Consider the following 25,217-nt stretch of genomic DNA (forward strand, 5'->3'; position numbering starts at 1 on the left):
TTTACACTGTCTGAGAACTTTGTCCATGCCTTGTGTATGGCATTAATTTAAATAGGGCATATATGTCACATAGGGACGCCAAGAACTTGAAATGCATGATGGGCTATGCTGAAGTATTTATTGCTGCTAATGAGGAGTTATCACCACTTCCAAAATCACATGCAATATAATTTCTCTTCAAACAGATATTGAGTCTGTTTTCAATTGCTTATGAAAACTTCTTTTTGAGAAGTATTAGAAACTAAGATGATAGAGACAGCTTACATTGAAGTTCAAAGGAATTTCAACTTGTGTGAAAAGTTTGGAGGATGCTATAATAAAACCTTATTTTATGAAAAAGTTTTGTAGTGGTTTTTTGTGGGTTTGTAGGGAGGGATTTTGCTTGGGGTTTGTTTGGGTTTTGTTTTGTTTTTCAGCTAGGATTCAAAAGGTTAATAAAAAATTCCAGCATGGTTCACATTATCTTCTTTTCACCTGTAACTCTCATCACAATGATATATCCCTAACAGTAGCTTTGTGTTGCCATCCATTGTACACTGAATATCGAGTTACATTCTTAGATAGACACAAAGTATTTACAGAGATATCAATATAAATTATGCCAGCACATCTGTTTCCATTTAATAAGCCCAGGTGAACCTTAACTAGCTCTGAAAAAAATCTGCCAAGCTATTTTCACAGTGTTCGCTTCAGCTCTGTGTTAGCTCCAGCAGAAGGACAGACTTGCTGTGGAAAACACTCATCCTGCCCTGAAGCTGGTCAGTCTCCCCAGGACTGAGGCTATAGGAAACACAGTGCGGAAACACAGTGCAGAAACACCAAGTGGCTTTGCAAGTCCCAGTTTGTGCCTTACATATCTTGTGCTAAGCTGGAGCTAATAAAGTGTTATTGAACCATGCTAACTCTGTTTTGTCAGTGTCTCTATGCTTCTTGCCTTCATGTGTCTCTTAGTACCTATATCTTCTTTATTACAATAAAGGCATCACAGGTTCATGTAGTGGGTAGTCTGGAAAAACAGGAAAGACCAAAGCAGGGATTTGGATTCTCCCCTGATGAGGAGGAACAGCACAGCACAAGAAACTTCTGAAGTTGATTCAGCTTGTTTTCTCACAGCCACTGGAGTAATTTTGATTCCATTCATTCAGAGTCAATATTATTATGATGCTTATGGGTCCAGCTTCTGCATTAACATTAGACTCATGTTATCCTTGAATGAGTTATGAAGACCCAAGCTGATCCATCCTTCTGCAAGGGGAGGAAAAGCTCTTTGTATCTCTCTACCCTTCTGACCCTCCCCCCCCCCTTCTCTCTCTCAGGGTCTCCTACAGTTTAGGAAAGGAGTTACCAATCTTTCAAGGTTATGTTCAACCTTTCAAAAGCTTTATTTCCTTCCCAAATTCTCTCTCAAAATACCTCATTCAGGACTCTCTCATTTCCTATCTGCTTGACATTTATTCAAATAGTGGCCCTAAATGTGAAGACCCAAGTAAACACACAATAATAGCCAACAGATGGGTAGGAGTTAAAAAATGTCCCTATTTACATATTTTTGAGTGAACTTTCACTTATTACCAAAAGAGATTATAAGGTACATCTTAGTATAAAAATACCTATTCATAAAACTAAAATATTAATCTCCTAAATAAGTCAGAAAAAAACCCCATTATTTTACAAGTTTCCCAGTTAACTGTAATTAATGCCTGGAAGTATCACAGACTGCTTGATAAATCAGAGATGTCAGAAATTCTAGCAATGTTCATTTCTACCAAATATCTTCAGTAAATAATGGTAGATGAACCACAATTATTTTCTCACATGAAAGGATTTGCACATTTTTCTGCAAAGTAACTATAAAATAAGCACCATTTTTCATGAACTAAGAGTTCTTTCTGAATTATTTTGTAGATGCTTCCTATGTTTCCTATATTTATGCTGAAAAATACCTATTTCCCTCTAGAACAGGAAAAAAGTGCAAGCAAGAGTAAGGCAATACATGGAGATCTGGTGTTTTACTAGATGTGCATGGAGGGAAGGAGTTTGACTTGTCAGAGAACATTTTCTCATTGATTCAAATCTACACAGAGATGCAAGGTTTGGTCTCCTGAAAGAGCCTTTCTTTTGCACGAGTCACTGTTTTTGTACAATATACTAAAGCCACAGAAAACTTGCAATCTGATTGCTGGGAAAACTCTTACATCCCAATTAGAAGAGAACTTGCCCCATGCACTTTTTACTCCTAGCTAGAAGTCTGAATCTAATTCATCTTAAGCATGTTTCTATTGCACCACAAGGTCTCTAGTAATAAATAATACTTTCCTGATAGATAAATAAGCAGACATTCTGCATATGAGTGCAGAAAATAAAAGCCAAAGCTTTCAATAGATATTGTGCTCTTCTTTCCAGTGGTGTCTGCCATTCTCACTCATGATCATGCTGTTAGTCAGAACTCTCAACTTTTTGCTGAGTGTACAATCATTAAAATGATAAAAGCATGATCTTCCTACGGCTATTGATTTTTCCACTGAATTTTCAGCATGAACATTCTCTGCCCCTGAGAGCACTCCAGCTGTGCTGCACGACAGAATAAATAACATCTTTCTGTTTCTCTGAGAAGTTGCTTTCTTCATCTGCTGATCTTTCTAACTTTTCCAACTCCAGTTTCTTTTTCTTTACACAAACCAGTTTATGGATTAAATGAGAAAAAAAGTAAAAAAAAAAGTCAAATGAAAAGGGCATAAATGAAGATGATACTAAGAAGTTGTTAAGGTCTTTCCAAGGTTCAACTGAAATACATGTTTTCTAGTTTTTACCTTTTGTTTTGAAGGTGAAAGAGGGCAGCTGGAGTCTTCATGAGTAGGAAGGTTTTCAGTTTTTCAGTGATTCCAGGTTATTGACTTCCTAAGGAAAGCAAAGAAACCAGAAAATATTGTGATGTGGGTAGGTTTTATTTTGGTTTTAATGTGAAGATATTTGAGCTTTCTTGGACTTTGTTTACACTGTCAGACTGTATTTTTCACAACAACTTGCAGACACAGCTCTCCTAAATATGAAAGTCTGCATTTTCTCTGAGCAGTAGGTCACAGATTTACTTTTTTTTTTTATTTCATGCATCATTCAAAATTTTTTTTAGTTATTCTGTGAAGTCAGAATATACTGTATCCTTCTTGGCAAAGAGAAAAAAAACCCCACAAACACTATTTTTGTCTTCTTTTCAACAGCACACACTTGATTAGCCACACATTTTTTTATCATTAAGCTACAATACCATAAGTTGTATCAATTTATCCATGAATTAGAAAAGAAAATTAATCCTTTCCTGCTTTAATATGAATGCCTTCTTTGCTGTTCAGGAACACAGAACATGGCTATCTGAATTCTGCAAATTCACAAGAAAACTGGCTCAAAATGAGTAGGTTTTAATATTAACAAATATTAAAAGTGTCCCTGGAAAGAAATAGAAATACTATGGTGTTAGTAGCTACACATTCTGTGTGATCTCTATTTTCCCTCAGTTGCTTATAATAGGATGTTGCCATCAACCATTACCAAGCATTTCATAAATTCAATTCATGATACTGCCCACAAAATATTTTCTTTATTTTTAATTTGTAGGTTTCAGTCTCTGTGGTATACACTGAACTTCATAATCCTCAAATTATAAAAAGGTTGGTGTTAACATATAATGCAGTGCTTGGTCAGACATCTTAGTAGAAGCAATCAAGATGTGCATGCAATTTTTCTTGATTGCCCTTGAGTAGACAGAGACATTACCTATCCTTAATGATCTGCAGTCAGCAGCAGAACGTAGGTGGAAATGATGCTCTAGGACCTTTTTGCAGCCTTTTGGAGCCCAGACCTTCATGAATCTCCAGGTGACGTGTTTTAATATTTAATCAAAATTACTATTACTTCATAACATCTAAATGTGCACCACAAGGATTTTCATGCACAGAATCACAAAATGATTGACGTTGAAAGAGAACTCTGGAGGTCATCTTGTCCAACTCCAACCTCCCCAACTCAAGCAAGGCCACCTAGAGTGGAGGTGGTAGCCCTAGAGAGGACCATGTCCAGATGGCTTTTTAATATCTCCAGAGAAATGCAGTTCAACATTTGTAATTCTTCCTAGCAAAATTGTGGGGCACAGTTGGAGTTGGAGGATAGAGAGATTGCTATTAGGATCACAGAGTACGACACTAAATTGTGTTTGTGGCTATGCTTTTGTTGTCCATGTCTTAAAAGTCCACTGTGAAGCAGTGACAATGTTTTAATGATGGCATAGTACAAGGGCTTTCCTACCACCTGAGTTTGAGCACCCAAACTAAAAAGCTAAGTGAGTCAAGTACTCTTACTAGTGTTTTCTAGTCATTTGAGATAGTTAAGGTACTATGAAGGAACCTACCTGATGTCTTCATTGGACAATCATCTAAAGGATCTCCCTCTCTCTCCTTCGCCTGTAGAGGGAACTTAGGGAAAATAACTACCTACCTTATCCTGGTACTTATGACATCTCACACTCTAGCCCAGAGATACAACACAGGAAAAGAAAATACTATGCATCACATCTGCAGCTCCCCACTCAGATTAGATAAGAAACACCACATCATTCACCACTGTTCTCCTAGCTGTTATTATTCTGAATTAAAAATTATCTCCAGTGTCTGGGATAATATGAAGAAAACAGAAAAACTACAACTGTCATAATATATATTTGAATGTGACAATCTGTGTTAATTCAAAAGGTTTATATTTCATGCTTATGTTCATAACCTATTTAAAACCCCTTTGTACTAGAATAGACTCCATGAGGAACAGGAGGGCTCTCAGCTACAAACACAAGAAAAATCCTTTCATAAACTTTCTATAAATATACCTTGTGGGTACTGAATGAGTTATTTAAAGTAGCAAATTAATCTCTTTCTGATTCTAAACACACCTAAGAGTAGTAAGAAAGCTGTCAATGTACACGTCTTATTTTTCTTCTCAACTCTTATGCTACCACAGTGATTGCATAAGCTTTTTCTTTAGCCTGCATATTTTTTAAGGACCACAAACCAGACTTGTTTCCTTGTTAGCAGCTAGTGAGTAGGTCTTGCTGAGCCCAGGATGTTTTAGGATGATAGGCTTGGATTAAATTTACCAAAATCACTTAGATCAACAATTGACAATGTGAAGGCATCTCCAGTTCCAGAACTCAAATTGGAAAGGGCTGGCTACAAACAAATGTTTTATGGGAAGGTCAAAATAGGACAGATACTTGAAGGTATTGAGTGATTCATTGCAGTGTTTCTGCAAGCTGTTATCAAAAAGCAGAAAGACTTCATTTTTGTGTGTTGCTGAGTTTGGTCCATAAAATTACTTTTTAATCTACAAGGGAGTTCATATTGTTCTGTAGTAGCAACAGATACTCCAGAAAGTGTTCAGTTTACTAGCACAACTACCCTGGCCTTATTTTCTTTTCATGTAATGAAATCTATTTTTTGCCTTGAAATAACACAGCAATCATATTTAACTTGTTCTTAAATTTTGTATTACAAAGTGGCTAAGTCAACCCTTAGACTGTCCCAGAGACACAGTTCTAAGCTCCTTTCCTATCTGTGCTTCCCCTCTGTTCCTGTGAAACAAACATTTTGCATGACTGGTCAAGAGACACCCTGAAAATGTGCTTCTCTCTGTTCATCTTTGTTATGGCAAATGTGAGGCACACTATGTCTCGCTCACCCTCTCTCTTCCCTCCTTTCTCACAGTAAAGTGAGTCAATATAAACATTTTACATGTCAATATTTTTACTTACATTTGTACGTACTTACATTTTTCTTTAATTATTACTTAATACATGTATTTACATGTATTGAAATATTTACATGTAAATGTTTTTACATGCGGTGTAGGTGTATGGCAAAACCTAAGTTGTCAGCTGGTGTCCTGGGATTAAAGGTAGCCTCTCCTATCTTTTGTCGCTCTTTCCATTTTGTTAAGTCTATGCTTTCCCCTTCACTACTTCAACCTTTCCTCCGTTGGACCTTTTTCAGTGACACTTTTCTCTCACTTTTTTTGGTCATGACACTCACAAGCTTCCATATCCACTTTTTAATGTTCCTTCATTTCATGGTTTAAGCCCAACCGTCAATAAAGCACCATGAGGCCACTCGCTCCCTCCTCCCCCCCGTGGTGAGATGGGGAGGAGAAAATATAACAAAAAGGCTCGTGGGTCGAGCTGCAGGGGCACCCCCTCCTCCGGCGCTCCTCCTCCCCTCCTTCCTCACTGACCTCGGTGTCTGCAGAGGGGTTCCTCTCACATCCAACTCCTCTCTCTGCTGCAGGTTCCCCTTCTGAAATAGAGTATCCCAAAGGCGCTACCACTGTCACTGATCAGGTCGGTCCTTGGCCAGAGGCGGGTCCGAATTGGAGCCAGGGGAGCTTCTAGCACTCCTGCGGCCCCTCCCCCGCTACCAAAACCCTGCCACACAAACCCAATACACCTCATTACCCTGCATGTAAAAGAAATTGAGTTCTCTGTGGCATAGCACAGTCAGAGCACAAACTCTAATAGTATCCATTTAAAAACATGTTCAGAACAGTATGGCTGAAAACTATGCTTGAACAGCTCAAAACTACTGTTCTCATTAACAGGATGCTTTTTCTGAGCCAACTGAGAGAAAAAGTCAATGGATCTTTACAATACAAGGTGCAGAAACATTAGGAGGAATATGCAACAGCAACAACAAAATGTAGAAGCATGTTCTGGCATTGCAAGGTGTCAGTGCTCTGCTCTGACAGAACTGAAGTAAATATAAGTTTTGACATAGACTTTAGTGGGAAAAGCCCTCGGTTTGTTGTGAAAACTAATGTCTGTTAAGTTTATTATCTAATTTAGATGGTGGTTGGAATAATTGCTGAATCCGAAGAAGGCCAATGGCTTATTTTAACATCTGGCTTGGCTCTGTGGGTGATCTGACTTTACTAAATCGAGCATAAATCTCTCATTGACTGCAATGAAGACGGTATTTCATGCTGCTTGTATCACTAAAGTGCAGCAAAATATACTTAGGTTTTGAGAGACTCTTTACACAATTTCAGTTTTCCACAGTTACTGTCAGAACTGAACTCCTTCTGTAGAAGTGCCACAAAATGTCTACTCCTCTGGAAACATTCATCATTTCATACAAATGAAATCCAGAGGTACCACTACATGATCCTACATGTACCATTGCTTCCTAAGAAGATGTGAATGCAGAATGAGAAAGAAAAATCTGCAAGGTCTCAAGCAGCCTACAGGGAGCTGCAGCATGTGCCAGACACACAGGCAGCCAAAGGCCTTAAAAACACCTTTTCATCTCTAACCCCTGCTGTGCCATCCTTCTTTAGAAATTTCAGTTACTACATTGTCTGTCCATCCGTACATCAAAAGCCACTAGGTTTCATTCAGATGTGCTCTAGCAGGTGAAAAAACCTCAGTTAACAAAATATTTCAATCTTCAGAAAAATTAAAACAGGAGGTACAGGTAGGGTACAGCAGACACTAAGGATCTGCTGGTGCCAGAGGCACTGCACAGACACAGAACCTCTGCTGCTGTCCCTGCCCTTCCCTTTCAAGTTCTGCAAGGCCAGGAGGGCTTCTCAGCCTCAACATTTTTTTTCTTCCTCTGATCTACATCCCTTGCTGATTCCTATCTTTTATGCCTCCAGGCACTAACCGGGTTACCTGAATGGTAAAGGGAGAACGGTATTAGCCAGATATGCTGACTCCCTGTGAAAGGACCTTAAATAACAGAGTAGCACTGAGAGTGGTAGAGAACTTAACAGGAGTCTAGATCTCAAGGTATGGAGGTGCTAAATGAGGAGATGCATAACAACTTTTCACTAAGCAACATCCAGCAGAGAAGAAGATCCTGTCCTCAGTACTGAATCAGTGCAGGAACTGTTTTTATTTGCCATTGACACATACTGATAACTGCTGCTGTTAGCCAGAAAAAAACCACTATGCCCTCATGATCAACAAAAGTAATCTATACACACACAATTTTTTTAAGTGGTCCTTAAACACTCTCCCACTACTCATCAGTACTAGAATTTCTTCACAATTTCTACATCCTTCACATCTTATCAAACCAGCATTTGATGCCTTTAACATTTTCTTTTCATGATCTAGCAAAAGAGAGTGAATTATGACAGCTTATTCTAGCAGGAATAATTTAATATTCTTGCTTAGTGAGAGTAAATAACCCTAACCAGTGCTAAACCTTCAATTCTCCTTGATGATTTTGTCAAAAATCTAAGAGAGTTTTCAAGTGAAGAAAACTTCAACTCTAAAGCTGCCTCTATAAAAAGAGCATCGCTGTCTCATGTCATTTGCAAATGAAGTGACCACCACATTTTCTAGTTTTCCAAACAGAAAAACATTCTTTTTTTTTTTAGCCACAAAGATTCAATCCGGGCCCTAAAAGTCATTTTCCCTCCCAGTGTCAGTATCAAACAAGAGTCAGCTGATCAAAAAACATGCTCTTGTTTTTATCAGTCATCTTTTATGATGTCTTCACTACTGATGATTATATAAATCAGAAAGCATATAACAAGATTTTTTTTGGTTGGTCCCAAGGCCTTTTTAAGGCTGATCAGTAACAAAAGAGTCCTTTTACTTGCAAAGGCAAACAATTTCAGTATGTTCTCAGGGACAAATCATAAATAAGTCTCTCCATTCAATCACTTTTATCATACAATTTCAGAATTTTTGAATACAGAGAGTAGGATATAAGTAAATTTAAAAGGTTTTGATAATAACCATGATAATAATAAAATATAATTTCTAAAGAGCTACATATTTTACAAAAAATTGATGTTGAAATGGCCAGACATATTCAGAGTGCTTCTGCTCAGCCTTGTGGTGGATCTGATGCTGATAATTTTTTATTTATTCATGAACTAAATGGAGGAATAGACAGTATCCATAGGAAGTCTCTTGACAAAAACAAACTGAGAAGAACTGCAAATATGTTAGAAGAAAAGCTTTAAATTTGAAATGATTGTGCAGTGCTCAGTTTGGGGCGCTGGATCATATTCTTATGCAGAGAGGTTGAGGTAGCTCAACTTGCTTAGTGTGACAGAGAGGAAGCTAAAGGACTACCTACAACGACTTGGAGAGTATTTTAAAGATAATGTCCCCAAACTCTTCCCAGCTGTGCCAGGCAAAAAAGCAAATTGCAGGTGAGGAAGGTCATATTGGACATTAGGAAAATGTACTTCACTATGAGGGCAGTAGATCACTAGAATGGATTACCTCTGGAAGAATCTTCTTCCTTGAAGGTTTTCAAAACATAGCTAGGCAAAGCCTCGGCTGGCCTGGCCGAGGATACGCACTACTCACACTTCAGACTGTGAACAATATCTATAATGGCAATGTCATGCAGAATATAAACAAGTACAAGATAAAGCTAGCACCAAAGCCGAATGGATATGGGTTGGCTCACTAGTCACAATTCTGGAGGCGATTGCAGATTGCAAATCACAAAATAAATATTAGCTAATAATATCAAGCTGTCACAAAACAAGGGAAAGTGTATTTGGTTGCATAAGCAGACATGACATCTGTAAGACATCGGAGGAATTCCTCTTGATTTATTCAGCACATAAAATGTCTCAGCTGGAATACTGTATCAAGTTTTCGTTGCTGTATTTCCAAAGAAATGTGGATTGATAGAATGATGCCCCAGAAAACTGAAACTGAGATCACCTAGTCTAAAAAAAGAGGTACATTTTGAAATATATGTTGATCTGAGCCCTGCCTGGTTTGAGGGATGAATAACTCTTATTTGTTTCAGAGAAGCATTTTAGAGAAGCCTGCATGGAAACATGGCAACATGCTGTGTCCCTTTGGAGCTGTCTTAGAAAAATCTTTGAAACATCGCTTAGAAAGAAAAAGAAGGTGACCTGTGATTGCAATAACTAACACCAGCTTAATTTTAGATTATTATTTTTTCAGGATTTGCTCAAAAAAACCTTTAAAGAATTAATGACCATTATTCTCAGGCTATAAGAAGAATAGTTATACACACAGAAGAGTAATGGAAGTTCATCACCTACTCAGTTGAAGCAGCTCAAAATTCTACTGCATTAAAGATACTTACTAAGAATGTCAATTTGACTTAAAGTAAGTTTTAAACATCAGGGTTTTTTTTATTATTTTTCTGTAATCCTTATTTCCAGTTCATGTTAGCATGTTTGATTATCATAAGAAAAAATGATTTTAGTAAAGCATGTCTCCAATCATCATTGTGCATTTACCAAAGAGAAAAGTAGAAGAGGTGCAATTAAAATTGGATTTTGGTTTTAAGCGACAACTTCCATTTTGTTTAAAATTTGGAGTGCTACAAGAACTTGTCATACCTTTAAACCTAGGATGAAGCCTTTCCCAGCCTTAATGTCATGATGTTTATCAAATATGCTTTTTCTAGTGGAAGTACCTATTCTTCAGTTTCATTCATATACAACTAGAGGAATAGTATTGAAAGAGCCAAAACCAACATCTGTTGCTTTATTTCCAGTTCCCAACTGGCCAAATGAGACCTGGGGAAAAAAAATTATTACAGTTTCTGCTTTTTAAGAAAATTACTTAATACAGCATTCAGAAAATAAAATTATCTCTACAGTTGAGCTTACAAAACAGTATTTATGAAATACATTATTCATTATTTTTTTTGTGATTTTTCATTGACTAATTTATTCAACAAATACTTCCTATGATATCCAACCAATTCTGCAGCAGCCAAAATACTATTTGTCAAATAAATTATTTGATAAATAATGACAGTATTATTCAAATCCCTCGGTCAACTGTTTTATTTATTTATTTATTTATTTATTTTCAGCTAGCTGCAATCTCTGCCATGGAGTCAAGCTGCCTAAATAAAAATTGATGATGCACATTAAATGTTAACAGACATAAAGTTTCAGCCAGACATTGCTGTATTTTCCACAAGTCTGTATCTTTCAATTGTTCTTGAACAATTTGTTTGTTTGTTTCTTCTGATCCTTCTTTCCTTACTGTTTTCTTCTTTCCAGCTTATCATATAATTTTACAGATGATAATTGTCTTTTTTATATAGTTTATATCCAGGACCTGACTCAATATTGTATTTGAGAAATGCTTATGATTTGCAGTCTTTAACTATTGTTAAAGATTTAACTGCAATTTAACTACTCAGATATGACTTCATAAAAACAGAATTCTGAGAAGGAATGTTATTTGTGTACTAGAGAATGATCTGAGCTCTGCTTCAATTATTACTGTAGCTGAAAAATGGGGAATATATGGTGCAGCGATTGACATGGAAATAGACTATTTTTCAATTAGGAAAATCTTAGTATAGACAAGTGGACAGAAACCTTGCCCATGGGCATGGCGCTGTCCAAGTGAAACAAGAATTTTTATCAGTAATTATGTTTTCCTACTTTTCTGTATGCCTAGTGTGAGACATCTGGAACCACATTTGTAGAATTAGTGAGCATTTCCAACTGCATCCAAAGTCAATCAATTTTGAACGCACGCAACACTAAGGAATTATTGACTTTTCCAGAAAAAAAAAACCCAAACAAACAACAAACCAAATAAAAACCCACAATGCCCAGCAACACAAGAGTAGGCTCATCAAATTAAGCATGGATAGTTTAGATGCCACTTGACAGTTTTGGCCTTTGTCACTAGATGCCTTAGTTCACCCTTCTTAAAAAGGAGCTGTTGTTAATACTCCTAGAGTGCTTGGATATTACACAATAAATTTCTATTATTTCTAAAGCACTTAAATGCTGATTAAGAGAGTCTTCTGGGTTGGTTTGAGAAAAAAAGAATATTTCTTTGTTCAATGTATAACCCAGATGCTGTGCATTAAATACAGCTCATGACCCTTCATCAATTAAACAGGCTGAAAGGCAAGACGGAATAGTTGCTTATTGAGCAAGACAGTAACCTTCTGGCAATATACTGATTCTGTGTTGAAGGAGTGAGTACAGAGCATACCCGCAGAGACAACAATTTCAGCTTAAGTGGGCAGCAGAATTTCTGTGGTGGGGCTTGGTGGTTTTTTTCCTTTTTTTTCCTTGAGTTCTTTCTCTTTACAGCATTGCTAGTCTTTTATTGTCAGACTTGAAGGAATAAGCATGCAAACATTGTGAAGAAGGCTGAGCCAGGGGTAGAGCTGCCACAGATAGGGGTCCATCACAGGCAATATCTGTTTTCCTGGCTCCTTGGTGCAGGTCTGAACTGGGCATGAGAGGCTGGGGCCAAGGGTTGTGTGGGTGCATAGTGTGTACGTGTTGTAAAACAGAAATTTTAAAGTAGAAATCGCCATTCACCTGCTACACCTGTCCTCCTTAGTAAATAAATTACAGGTTATATGCTTCTGAGCACTGTAGCTCTGCTCTTGTGGCCATCCCACTTAAATTCACCCTGACAATGAACAGTTTGACCAGGTTTTAAACACCGAAGTTCCTCCATTCCTTGTAGGAATTGGCATTGACAATTCAACAGTGGCTCAAATACCTCAGTTTCTTCTTTATTTTTAATAACTTAAACAAGTAGTTACTACTTTTATCACTATTTAAGGGATATAAAATTACATTTAGTATTATCAACAATTATTATATTGAACACTTTTTTTTTGTGATTTCAAGCTGTTACTGCAACAGTTAAATCCAACTACATGTATGTGGGGACACATCTTATTCATTCTAACTAATTATTCAGTTCAAAGTCAAGAAAAGTAGTTAAGATGCTAAAAATATGTAACTGTAAAAGTAACTATAAGTATCCTAAAATTACATCAGCTCACAATCCCAAACTGGACTACCTGTCTTGGTCTGCTGCAAACAAATATGAATTTATTTTGATTTATATTTTATATTGTACCCCTTCAGTGGTTTTATTTTTTTTTTCTTTTCAAAAACCGTAGGCATACCTCTTGAAGTAGTAATTCACTTAACACAGAATTCATGACATCTAACACTGCAACTACCAAATAACAGTATAAATCAGTCAGATAACCTTTCTGTTCTGAGTCAGATAGCCTTTCGGCTCTTAGTGATTAGGAGTAACACTGGTCCTTACCTGCGGTGGTCCTTTTATTAGCTTGTGCAACTTTAACACTGCTCTCAGGACTTGATGTATGCCCAGAGCTACTTTAGATCTGTTTTTATCTCTGAACTTGTTTGCTAACTACATGACTAGCCATTAGCTGTAGCAATCCAATCATCAAAAAAAGTGAAGAAAATACAGAAAGAAATGCAACACCTTCTTAGTTGATAAACAGACAAACCCAACACTTACATCATTTTACCCATGTGCAACTTATGCACACTTTTCAGTGTGACTCCCAGTGGCTAAGGCACAAGTATTTATGTCAGAAAGAATAAGATTTGAGCCTATATATCTGAAATATGGAAACCTATACACTGATGCTCTAACTCTAAGGTCATCTATATTTCCATAGTTACAAAATGGATAACTGTGATATTGTAAACTCTGTCCCTATTGTATCAGTAGTGTATAATTCTACAATAATTGTTCATAGAGGATTGATATTAATGGTCTTATATCCAAGAAAATCAACACAACTTTGATATTTTTTTTTTCCTTTTTCTTTACAATAAAATCTTCATAGAAGTAATGAGGAACATTTGCAAACACTGAAAGAACAGACTTTGGCATATGTTGTAAGATGTCATTGCAAGAAAAAATGTTCTAAATGAAGTCAAAGTTGTTTAAAATGTGCTTGATCCACAATTTGAAAGATTTTTTCCTATGTGAGTAGGAAGATGACCTCAGAAAGTTATTAAACACAGCAAGTCTCATGCAACCTTCTTCCTCCTTATAGCAGATGCAGTGTTATAAAGAAAAACTACATGGCTCTGCTTTCAGCTGATGGTGTCACTGAAAACAACACTTCACAGTTGACCTGAATATCTGAACCACATGCATAAATAATAATGTTAGTTCTTTACAGCTCTAAATACGGTGTTACCTCGTGGTGTCTGGCACATATGATAACTTTGAGAATCAAAAAAAATTCTTCAGAGAAGACAGTAGAAATGAGGGAGAGTGAGCTCTAATCAGAGAAGACTCCAGAACAATAAGAGAAAGACCTGCATACCTTACTCCATAGAAACACTGAGTCCCAAATTATCCCTAACTGAAAGTCTGACTCAGTGACCGAGATGAGAATCTGGCTCTTGATATCTAACTAGACTGCTGATGATTCAGTGTGGATAACAATGATCTCTCTCCGATGCTACAACTCACCTAGCAGTTGTGATGTTACTTTTAAGGATAAAAGTAAGTTCATTAACTGAAAATAAAGAGTTGTTTAACAAAACTGCTAATAACTATGCTTTAACTACTTAAGCAACTTTTACGTGGAACTTAGAAACCGAAGTACTCCACAATATTGGTATGATTTATTTACATTCTTTTAGTGACTTCTGATCATTGTTATACTTTAACATTTTGCACATTCAGCAAGGTAAAAGATTGCATTCTGTAGTAAATTTCTTCTTTGTGATTTGCTAAACTTCAGTTTAATGAAAAGAAAACAACCAGAAAATCTGAACTGCAGTATGCCTGGCTGGCTTGTTTCAGGTATGTGGGATAACAAGACATCTGTCTTTTTTCCTGTCCTTTTTTCCAGCACATGGGCCAGACAGAATTGATGCTTCAACCCCTGAGCTGCATACTTTTCCAAAGTGCAGAGTAAGGGGTAGAAAACTGGTAAGGCTATAGCTAGGGAGAGGGATCGTGCACAGGGACAGTACCGCACCCCGCGGTGATATAGCAGTTTGTGCACAGCCTTGTAGATAAATGAGCTCCAGGAGGCATTGCCTTCCACATGACCCAGTGCTGGTCTGAGCCATACAGCTGTATGTTGACACATTCTCACTCTGGTATTCACATGCATATTTTTCATATTTTATACAGCTTTTCATCTGTAAGGGCACATTATAACAACAGAGGAGAAAAAAAGGTTAAGATTCAGCAATTATACCAAGAAAAAAAGTATTACAAGGATGTATGCTAAATTCTTTGGTGGGAGTTTGCCGTTTCAAACATATGGCAAATTAAGGGTCTCACTCTACATGTTTTGAAGCATCCTGTGCTGCAACCTAAGTAAATGCTACCCTAACCCTAAATTCTGCTACCCTAAACTGATGTGAATCAGTGGCAATTGTCCTGATAAATGAGGTGTCTCCAGATTTACTTCAGTAAACAAGGAGAGCAGAACTTGGCCCATGGGGAGTTGAAGGTAGTCATCATCTTGTAGGAACAGAGCCAAAGTCTGGGCATTTCCACAGCTGAAGGAAGTAGACAAAGCATATGCTGCCTCTTATGAACTAAATGTCACTTGTCTTCTGAAGCCGTCTTTAGTGTAAGGTTGCTATTATTTGTTTCCCCAAAATCCCCATAGTAACTATAAAAATTTCATTTCTACTCTAAATATTTAAATTCCGGTCAGTCCTGTTAGCATTTTGGAGAGTAAACACAAAGGAGCTGTGTGATTACTCTGCACCATTCTGGGCCTCGCTGGAAGGTTATATCAGCTGTAACTCTTTTTGTGTTTTGGTATAGAGATTTCTTAGTAATTTCAAATATAATGTGTTCTGGGATAATTTAATTGTTCCAAGAAAAGCTAGTTACAGCACATTAGTGAATCATTGGGTACCGGAGTGTTATTTTCTTTCATGGGTTTTTTTTTTTGTTTCAAATTGAAACATTTATGAATCAAGGAGCATCACCTCATCAGGGAGTTAGACTTTTTGAAACATTTCCAGTGTTCAAGCTGACATCAGTTTAAGTTATTAGCATTTGTATTGCACATTATGGGTTTTTTATCTCAGTTGTGATTAAAATCAAACATACAAACAAAAACTTTCCCAGATCACTGGAAGTCAGCTTTCTCTAATAGTCACTACAATTACTGTGTAATTGATCTTAGAAGTGAATTCAGAGGTTCTCATCCATGTAACAACACATATTTTTGTACTAGCACAGTAGTGAAGACATGATGCCTATCACAAAAGCCTTATAGTCTAAATGAAATTAAATACAACCAGAAATGGTAGACAATCAAACAGAAAAGGTTGTTCTGAATGTTGAGGTTAACAAGAAAATCACATCAATTTACAAATTCAATATAGCTCTAATGTATCATTCCAGAAAACTTAAAAAAGTAGTTTCCACAGTTGTCTTTTCATATTAAAAAAACCCAATGGAATTTGTTGTAACACATGAATAACGAACACCTTTATTGCTAATAATAATATGACTATTTTCCTTCTCAGAAAATGTGCATGGTTTAATATTGTTTTCTTCATATAACTTGTTGGCTTAGTTAATTATAAAGCAAACAGCCTGAAAACACCACAGTTGAAAATTAAGAACATTGCTCTAAGTGCTTTTACATTGATCTCAAACCACTCTTATTGAGCACATCACCATAATATTAGTGCCATAGGCACATGTGTCAGTTGGTACAAAATCACTTTTACCTCCTTTCATACTTGAAATCATATTTTATTAATGAGAAATCCAAGCAAACATTTTTTGAAACAAAATAACTCTGATCCCTCTTTAGGAGTTCCATTAATTCATAATGTTCTTTAGATCCTGAAAATTGTTCCGTTATATCCTTGCAATGAATACAGGTTTTTTCCTGTGAATATCAAGAAAAATTTCTTCAGGCAAGTTTCCTGAGATTCCCTGACATATCAATCATTACAGAAAATAAAAACATACTTTAAACAACCTCAGCATGGTTATACCCACAGGTACAATGTGGCCAAGAGAAATTTAGTATCTGTGGAAAACAAATAAATATTTCTGCTTGTTATTTGCATGGAAGATGGCTGAAAAAGAGCCACATGCTTATTTAACATATTTTTTTACAGCTTTCATTAATTGAATCTAAAAATTGGCAGTATAAGTCCGTTTGATCTATTACACAGAAATGCAAAACTACCATGCCAATATTAAAAAAATTACGACTAAACAATCATATTTACATTAATTGCACTATTTTTGGTCTCTTACTTGACAAAATATTGTTATAAATTTAACTTTTACCATAAAATACTCAGAAAACTGGTATTCACTGAGCAACTCAATGTGGAAGGGGAGAGTAAAGTAAAAGCTAGTGTAGTTAAGGCCCCCCACCTGTGGCCTCCTAGGGGACCAATAGCTTTTCAATAATAAAGACAGCTACAAATGGCACTCACCTAATCTACTGGCGCTTCTTTGCACTGCCAAAAATGTCTGCCTTGGGTGGTGCACCAAAATTTCTGAGAAGTTCCCTGGAGGATAGAACTGTATACGTTTTCTCATCCGGTGGTGATATCTGCCAATTCTATTGTTTTACCTCCCAAAAATGCAAGAAGCACCTTTTAAATCTGATGAACTGCACTTGATGACTTGTATTGTTGACTCATAGAGAAGGAGGGAGATGGGCAGATTCCAGCTTCGCTTGCTGCCCTCATATGTTTTCTGCAGCCACTTTTGTACCACATAGCGCTCTAGTTAGAGCCCATGACCCCCGTGGCTAGCAGCCGAGCACCCAGGCGGCTGCTTGTTCACTCCCCTCCCCTCACTGGAACAGGGGAGAAAATAGGGAGAACATGAAGGAGAAAGCCTGTGGGTCAGGATAAAGGCAGGGAGATTGTTTACCAGTTTTTGTTGTGGGCAAAACAGGCTCAACTTGGAGAAATTTCAATTAATTTTGTTGGTTTTTTGCAGTAATGCCTCCTCCTCCTCTGTTGTTGGCCTTCCTCTCACGCTTTTTTTGCTCTCTCCTCCTCCCTCTGTCTGGTGTTTTATGCCCTTTCTTGAATATGCTTTCCCAGTGGTGCTACCAGCTTGGCTGAGGGGCTCAGCTGTGCCCTGCGGTGGGTCCGTGGGGACTGGCTGTGTCTGGCACGGGGCAGCCCCTGTCCTTTTCCCTCAGAGGCCACCCCTGCAGCCCACACTGCCAACACCTGGGCACCTGCAGCCAGCACAAGAATCTTATCTAAGCGTTTATCTCTCAGATACTGGAACCTTTGGCTGCACGTTGCCTCTGATTTCAAATGCAGCAGGGTTCCTCTTCTGAAAAAACGCAAGCTATACCTCTTTTTTTTTCCCCCTCCCAGAAAATGAATAAATCACACACACACACACACACACACACACACACAAGCAACAGCAGCTCATTGCCTGGCATAACACAACTGTGTACTATATAAATAATATATTTTCTACTCATGCCTTCATCCATCCACAAGCTAATCTGTCCCTGTGTTTATATATGTTCTTCTAGAAGAATGTAAAAGTCTTGATGGCTGATGTAAGAGGACTGTATGTATTTGAGATCGATAGCAGTGCATTGTTTTGAATGCAAGTTACACTATTTACAGAAGTCTCTCTTTGGTACAGTGCTCAGTCAATTATTCTCCCTCACATCTGTGCTGGCATCTAAAATACAGTGAATAATAAAGACCAGCAAGTGAAATGTCACTACTTGTTTCAGACAGTTTGTTTGAAGTCTACCAGGCCTTCATGCAAGATCATAATTTGCCAATTTGTAGAACAGGACAGAAGATTATACCCTGTAATAGATCAGACATCAGGATTTTGTAATTTTTTAAGTATTCTCAGGCATAATGGAAAGTATAGATTAAATATCTAAGTAAATTAAAAGACATAAAAATATCAGAAAGAAAACATTTTATCTTAAGACCCTCTCCTTCTCCTTTGGTGTCACTCATAATGGAAATGTTATGCTGGAAAAGAAAACCTGGAGATAGTTTGAGTAAAGTAAGGAAGATAACACAAGGACAAAGAAATACTCTAAAATGGCTAAAGAATGAGCACTTACATTTACACTTAGAATCAAAGTTTTTATCCCACACAAAGAAAAGGAGAGAGGGCAGAAGCTTTAAAGTTTCTCTCAGGTGCTGTTTCCTAAATCAGAAACTATTGCTTTAAAACCAAAAAAAAAACCTAGATCAATTGCATAAAAGCCCCAAGCTGGGGGATAGTAGATGGGTCAGAAAATTGATAATCAGGAATGATTTTTCATAATATTCTGACTTGAATGTGGTTTGAGTTAGTAATGAAGAAAAGCTAATTTCATTTCATGGTTGTTTAGTGGACTGTGAGACAGTTATGGAGAATCATTTCATATATATTCAATTTGCAATGGGCAGTATTCCACGTGAGACCTGCAGACAGTAATCCCAGTAGAGCAGCTAAGGATTAAAGGGACAATCTGCTTTCATGAAGTAGTTCTAGCTCAGGGCAAGGCTGACTGAAACAGCAGCACAGAGATTTGTACTGTTCCTGAGCACCCTGTGCCGTTTGGGGAAGCAAAGCAATATTCTTTATAAATAAAACAAAAACCTACAGTATGTCTCCTTACCAGTTGACCAGCTAAAATAGTTTCTTATTCACCTATACTGACAGATGACTTCCTCTGATCTTGGCAAATTATTTCTGGTCCATTGAGGCAGGATTCTACAGGAATTAAAGTATGAGTAAGGCAAAAAGAATAAACTCATTTTTTTGTAACCTTAGTGTTTATGAAATTAGATTGATAATAACTGTAGAATCGTAAAATGAATTACAGCGACTTATAAACAGTTTTTGCAAGGATTTTGTTTTATGATCATAATTATTTGAAAGATTTTAAGAAATGGTTATACCCAGAATGTAAAGCAGCCATTTTCACTAGGAAAGCTGGTCTGCTTGTCTGCTTTCAATCTTCTTTCTAAACAGAACACACAGGGCAGAGGTAAAATAAAGGGCAGGAATATGATTAATCTTAGAACAAGCAAAACAAACAAACAAAATCTTGTAACTGGTTATATTTTTCAGGCTTTTCAGCTTCAAAATGTTGAATAATTAGCAATAGGAAGGAAAAAAAAAAAGGTATTAGCAAATGTGAAAGAAAAGAACCACAATACTGATAGCAGAACCTGATGAAATCTGAATGAGAGAGTAAGGGACTTTTAAAGCATCTACTTATTCCAAAATAAAATTGAACTAAAGAATAGAAAACATCTTTCCAAAGGCTATTAACTCAAAATGTACAACTTTTATTGCATTAACTCCCAACAAAATTGTCTTTATGAGCAAAATCTTGTCAGATAGTTCTAAAAAGAACAAATGGAACCAGTATAATTCTTCAGTTTTGGAATCTACTGTTTTCTTCATCATCCTTGCTACTATAAGACATTATATCCAAAATCCTGTTTTGAGAAAGGCTTCTGGTTTAGAGGTATTAGTCTAAGAGGTGAATTTCAAGTATGCAGGCATGAAAAGTCTCAAAGATTTTAAAGCTGTTGATCCTTCAGCGTAATCAAAGTATTCCATGAAAGAGTTTGTAAGACTTCACTGACATCGATGGACAACTAGATACAACTGAGCACAAAGAAAGACAAGCTAACCAAATTAGCATACCAGAGAAAGTGTCTCAGAAACATTTCATAAAGAAGAGAAATACAGCAGTGTACACTCTAACGTTCACAGAGTTAGATGTTTCAAAGCAAGAATGGAGAAAGATCTGTAAGTAAGAGTCTTTGCCTACAATAATTGTTCCCCACAGTTTCACTCAAGGGACTCCAAAGATCAGAGATGGCACTCAAAATGTGTCCTCAGACATCTCCTTTACAAATTTGGGACAGTAGTTTACGAAGGGATATTCACAAGATAGAAAATGAAACAAAAATGCTGAAATTTATTTCTTGGCATCTTAATCTGACTCTTTGAGTTGCTTCTAACTGCACCCCATGAAAATCAGAGGAAATGATCGACTTAAGCTCCTCTCTGCCCAAGAATACACATACAATCACTTTCAGATGTAGAAAGGAAAAGAGACTGGAAGGAGAAATGCAGGAAAAAGCAATAACATGTTGGAGCTTTCCTAAAAGGCAATATGAGCCTAATCATGTCTCAGGTCATGTCTGAACTGCAGAAGGCATCACCATATAAAGATGCCCCAGTGAGCACTGGACATGTTGATACAGCATAGCCTTATACTCAGTGGTCTGATTAACTTGGATCCCAGAAAGAAGGTAGATATGTTCATATAGCAATGAGTCCTGGGTAATTAATCTTACCCCTCAGCCAGGCTGTTAGGTCCACACTGATGCACCAAAAAGGCCATGCTATCCCTTTTTCAAGGGCTGACTTCAAGACCTCACCTGGATAAAGGTGTCTAGAGAATTTCTATGTCTAGCTGCAGTCACATTCTGTTATGCCTTAATTTACAAAGCATCACAAGTGTGGTAAAATGAAATGGTACTGCACAAGCTCCTAGGATTCATGAACTCAACTCCCCCCCTTTCCTTAAATGTTTAAGTCATAAGGACAGAATAGCAACGATTCTTCCAAATGTTGTGAAAAAAAGATACTAAAAATAAAGCAAGAAATGTGTGGGTAGCTCAGAATTATTACAATGTTTTCCATGTATGAGAAACAGTGAAGGGTAGTGGCTTTTTTTTTTTTTTTAATTCATACGTCTATCTTGATAAAATATTTATATCTTCTCCATACTGACAGTGATACAAATATTGTATATGCATACACACCTTTATACTGTAACCTACAATTTAGGGTTTAAAGTCAGAAATTTAGGGAGTATGATGGCAGTCTAAAATGAGGGAGCTGCCTAGAATTATTTCAAAGAATATGTATGCTTTTATTGCACCTATAATAGAGTAATGAAAATGATCAATTAAATTTCAGTAATCCCTTCAAGAACATTGTTTAAAGATGACAAGATCAAGTATCCATTTACCTCTGCTTCATGAAAAGATTTTCTGAAACCACTTAATGAATGGAAAAGTGAGGAGGAAAAAAGAGATCAAGACTACAACATGAGAGGAAGATAGGCAACCAGGATTATATGAAGTGCATGCAGGTGTTAATGTTTATGCTATGTTTGCAGAATGGTTATAGTTCATTTGTTTTAAGATTAACATGAACAGTTTGTTTCATAATGCAAATATGTTTTTAGGGGGACATAGAAAAAGGTTTATCCTTTTTCCAGTTATTTACTGGAGAATACAGACATTTGCATATAAACCACACAATATGCATGCATGCACACACACACGTATGCTATGTGTGTGTATGCACATATATATCCCACCATTATGGAAACTGAAAATGTATTCTGTATAGTAAAGCTTTTTGATAAAATGGATACAATCCTTCACAGTTCAGATTACTATGCAAATGCATTGTTTAAAATACACTAAGCAAATTATTGCAACAGGGCAAAATCCAGGTTTGGAACTCTAGCAGTGGACCACACAGAGTACTGTAAACTTAAGAGTAACATTTTTGCTTGCTGGCTAGTCCATAGTGCCAAGAAAAAAATTATTTATCCCTAAAAGAATATTTTCTAGATTAACAATCATGTGGAACTAATAAGAAACAAAAGATTTGATCTATGACCATTCAAGATGGAATGGTATCCACACCCTGTTTCTATCCTCATGTCCCACGTGCCTGTTCAAAAGAAGAGAAACATCTCCATGGAGTCAGACCTGCGCTTTCTGCTATGGATGGGTAGTTTTACTCAGCATATGCCAACCATCTTACACCATCGTCCTTCCTAGTGTTGATCCACAGGATCAAGCCCTCGTATAAATTTACATTTCTAAATAGCACCAATACTCTAAGAAGAAAAAAATGAAAAAGATCTTAAAAAAAAAAGAAAGGGGCAATACATGTACCTTGATTATCTACTATCTAGGAAATTTTTATTCAGATAAGTAAAAGCTTCTTTCCAACAGCTACTGAATTCCAGGTGTGGTAGCTTAGCTTCCTTAGATCCTGATATATAAAGATATATCTGTTATATTTCCTTCCTGGCATCCTGTAACTCTGAGAGCAGTCAGTGAGAACAGGTAAGTAAATAAAGAAATAAAACCTCTTTAGTTAGAAATTACTATTTAATTGGTTCAGCTTTAAATATTTTATTAGATGCATAGAACCATCTAGAAGAACACTTCTGGGTAGATGTGGTTTTCACTCTTAGCTGAAGAAGATGCTATTTTCATTGGCTTCTCCTATCTTAATCCAACTTATTCCATGGCATGAGCCATGAAAGCAAGCTCATAGGAGTACAGACTTATCCTGTCCTGAAGTGGGTTTTTTGAAAACTGAAAGAATCAGAAATCTGTAGATTTTCTGCTGAATTAAGTCCATGACTATTAGGGGATTGCATTTAAATCATCACAAATTAATAGTCACCTCTAAGCAGAGGTTTATAATATAATTTTTCTATGCATACTAAGGCACATTTAAATATTAAGTATTAGTAATATGAAAAATGCACATACATTAAATTAAAAACCTTATAATACTTATCTCTATGCAACAGAAAGTTCAATGGAAAAAGAAAGCAAGACAGCATAATGAGTCAAAATTCCAGGTAGTAACATTTTTTCCATATCTGCAACATATTTGACTGCAAAGGTCTACATCTCATAGCAAACGGTGAGGTCACTTCCATTGCACGTAATAGAAGACTGACCATAGCTGTATCATAGTCATCATATTTCAGATAATACACTTGCAACAAAAGAGTAGCTCATATTTTCACTACATCAGAAGCTGTCTCTGGACAGCAGTCAATAGGAGCGGGATATAAGTAATTGGCTTAATAATACTGAAAGGAAAACAGTTCAACCAGATCAACAGATGAAAGGGAGAATAATTTTATCTTTAGGTAATTAGGGTATCATAATGGGCAGCAGGAAGTGTAGAGGAACTAGGAGACAGTGAAGTACAAGACATATATATGTCATAGCTTTAGTGGAAATGACAATGAATGAGAAGGTTTTGCACAGTTTTTTCTATAAGGTAGATATTACTGTTTAATATCCTCATTGATTCAAGTCCAATGCATGTTTTGGGATACTCTTCATTCCTCAAGAAAAACAAAATGTTTTAATTTCAACAAGTGCAAAACATAAGGTCTTTCAAGAAAACAAAGGAAGAAAGAAGGAAATATTCCTTTACAGTCACTTTAGCAGCCAGCTTCTCTCCATAGCAACCATTTCCTGATGCAGTGGTAAAAACGCTTACAGCAGTGTGTCCGGGTCCAATGTCAGGGAAGGTTTCAATATGATCCCAAGAGCGAGATTAAGACACGAATGAGGTCAAATGCCATATAGTCAAAAGAGCTTTTATTATCAAAAGTATCAAAAGTAAAAAATGGTGGCGATAGGATAGAATGGAAGAAAAGGTAGAAATTAAGCAAGAAGTCAAGATAGGATTGCTAGGATAGTCACCACCACAGATCCAATGGTGTCCCGTTGGTCCTCAGGCAAGCAGTCGGTGGTGGGAGTTGCAAGGATGATCACCACCACGGATCCAGCAGCGTCCTGTTGGTCCTCAATCTTCAGTTCTTTGGTGGTGAAGAAAGCCTCCCACAGCTTGTCTCTAGGGGTTGTTATAGGGCATATTTCAATGATGTCATGCGCTGCAGGTTTTGTCCATCACATGACCTTCGTGTGATCAACAGCAGATCAGTTCCAGCCCCTTTCCTCCCCTGGACACCTCAATGGCCTGGTAATCGTCCTTATGGACAGAGGAGTGTCCTGCTTAAACAGGCCATCTTAGAGACAAAGGGCTTGAGATAAGCAGTTCACAGTTCCTTGAGATGATGGTCCAGTCCCCCACACCTGACAATCTTTGAGGCAAATGGTTCAGGATAACAATTCAGTCTCTTACAAAGTGTCAGCTCATTGAGCTCATGTTGCTGGTTGGCACATTAGGAAGGTTCTTGTTTCCTTTAGCATCTGAACATATAAAGGAAATGCTCCATTGGTCTTACTCTAGTTTCTTTTGTTATACCAAGAGAAAAGTTTATTTAGTTGGGTTTTATTTCAAGGATGGCTGGCTGGTGAGTGAAGTCAGTCTAATTTCTCCTTAAAAGCTCAGTCATTAAAATGCTAAAGTTCTCCAATGGATCCCAAAAAAGGATTACTTTACCTTCAACAAGAAGAAAAAGAACAGTTGTGGAAAGGAAAAAGTGTCTGGTAGAAAAGGAATAGGTCCTGCTGTATAGGTGTCTCACCAGCTATAGTGGAGGCTAACTCCTTTGTTCCTTGGCTGCCATCTTCAGCACCCAACAGCTGTAGTCTCACAGTTCAGCCCACACCTTGTAAATACAAACCCAAATACCCTTTTG

Source organism: Accipiter gentilis, chromosome 3, assembly GCF_929443795.1.
Source record: "Accipiter gentilis chromosome 3, bAccGen1.1, whole genome shotgun sequence".
NCBI classification, from domain to species: Eukaryota; Metazoa; Chordata; class Aves; order Accipitriformes; family Accipitridae; genus Astur; species Astur gentilis.